The sequence below is a fragment of the Sciurus carolinensis genome, chromosome 15 (genome assembly GCF_902686445.1).
Source record: "Sciurus carolinensis chromosome 15, mSciCar1.2, whole genome shotgun sequence".
NCBI classification, from domain to species: Eukaryota; Metazoa; Chordata; class Mammalia; order Rodentia; family Sciuridae; genus Sciurus; species Sciurus carolinensis.
In genome coordinates, this window is record NC_062227.1 from 64,395,268 (window position 1) to 64,397,403 (window position 2,136).

Sequence of the window (2,136 nt, forward strand, 5' to 3'; positions counted from 1 at the left end):
CCCATCCACAGTCACACCTGCCACCCACCATGCCACTCTCAGACCCCTGTTGCTAGCCCACTCCTCCTTCCATGTTCCCTCTCTCAAAAATGACCTCATTGTCTGCTCAATCAGGTGCTTAGAAAACTGGGAGCCATCTTCAACAATCCCTTTTCCTCTACTCTCAGAACTCTTTGGTTTCCTGGTCTTATCATCCAGATGGTTTCTCAGACACATCCTCATTTTTCTGCTTCCACTACCACTATCTCAGTTCAAATTCCTCACCAGGGTTGCTGCAATAACCTGCTGATCACTGTGTTGTTCAGCTTTGTACTGCAGTGACAGAGTACCTGAAGAAATGAATGTAGAAGGAGAAAAGGTTTATTTTGGCTCATGGTTGCAGTCCATAACCTGCTGGCTCCAGTGTTTCTGGGCCTGTGGTGAGCCAGAACATCTTGGCAGGAAGCATGTGGTGGAACAGAGCTGCTCATCTCATGGTGGCCATTAAGTAAGTTGCCTACCCCTTTAAAGTTCTACCATCTCCCAGTAGTGCCTCAGGCTGGTGACCAAGCCTTCAACACATGGCCTTTGAGGGACATTTAAAATTTAAACCATAAGCCAGGTGTGGGGGCGCACACCTGGGATCCCAACTACTCAGAAGGCTGAGGTGGGAGGATCACAAGTTTGAGGCCAGCTTAGGGAATAAATAATAAAAAGGGATAGGGACGTAGCTCAGTGGTAGAGTACCTTTGGTTTCAATCCTCAGTACTGAGAAGGAGGAAATTCAAACCTTAACAATTACTCTGTGATCAGAGTAATTTCTTCCTTTTCTTTCTTTTCATTTCTTCCTTCCTTCCTTCCTTCCTTCCTTCCTTCCTTCCTTCCTTCCATCTTTACTTGGTGGTGTTGGGAATCTAACTCAGGGCTTTGCTCATGCCAAGCATATGCTCTACCACTGTGCTTCACCCCTAGTCAGAGTAATCTTTCTAAAATGCAAATTGGATCCTATCACTCTGATATTGTCTTCTTAGGTAGGACAATCCCATATGTGGCAAAGATGGCCCTAGGAACTTTAGACTTACCACCTGTTGCATTACCTTAGAATTCCTTGTGAAAAACCAAGCTATTTTGACCTTAATTCCAGAAAAATTCAGTATATGGTTCTTTTGTTGTTGTTGTTGTTGTTGTAGATAATCATCCATTTATTTTTTTTACATAGAATATTCCAAGTGAAACAGCATATGGTTCTTGATGACCCTTTGGGTCATGTGACCATTCCTGAACCAATCGCTGTGTCTGGGGCTCTGGAACTCTGATCGACCAAGCTTGGGCTAGGTGTTTATCTTCAGTGGATATAGTCAGCCCCATGGAAATCAGATGGAGATTGAGGGTGGATTGATACCCCCTCAGTAAAGAGGGACTTGGCTTTAGAAGGAGTAATGGAGGACAGCTGAGCAAGAGTTGTAGATTTGCCTTAAATCTTTTATATTTTTTTTATGATTTCACAACATTTCTGCCTTCATAGATTCACTTCCAGCTCCCTCATGTAGTGTCTCACTTAAGCTTCATGTCTCTGATCATACTACTGGTGCTGTCTGTAGTTTATCATGGGATGGAAGAGTGGAGGAGAGATGATGTGTTCAATTAAGAGCCTACTGAGGGGCTGGGGATATAGCTCAGTTGGTAGAGTGCTTGCCTGGTATGCACAAGGCCTTGGGTTCAATCCCTAGCACTGCCCCCCCAAAAAACAAACAACAACAACAGAGCCTACTGAATTGGGGCTGTCCAGGGGTGATTATGTGGTCTGTTGGATATTCATGGACACACAGACTTAAGGCTCAGAATGGAGGTCTGGGACAGAGATGGATATCTCATAATATTTGATAAAGAGATAGTAACTAAAGACAGAGGAGAGAAGATTACAGAAGACATCATAAAAGATGGGAAGAGAAGAGGGCCTAGCAATGAGGTCCTTTGAACTCAAAGTCTATGATGGAAACTGCATAGAGAAGCCTGGAAGGTAAGAAGGGAAACTAGGCAACTTTCATGTCAGTGAGTCCAGGAAATACAGCAGAAATTTTCCAAAGAGAGAAAGATTTCTGTGGTGGATATTATTATAAAAAAAAAAAAAGATGAAAAGTATCCACCAGCTTAAGT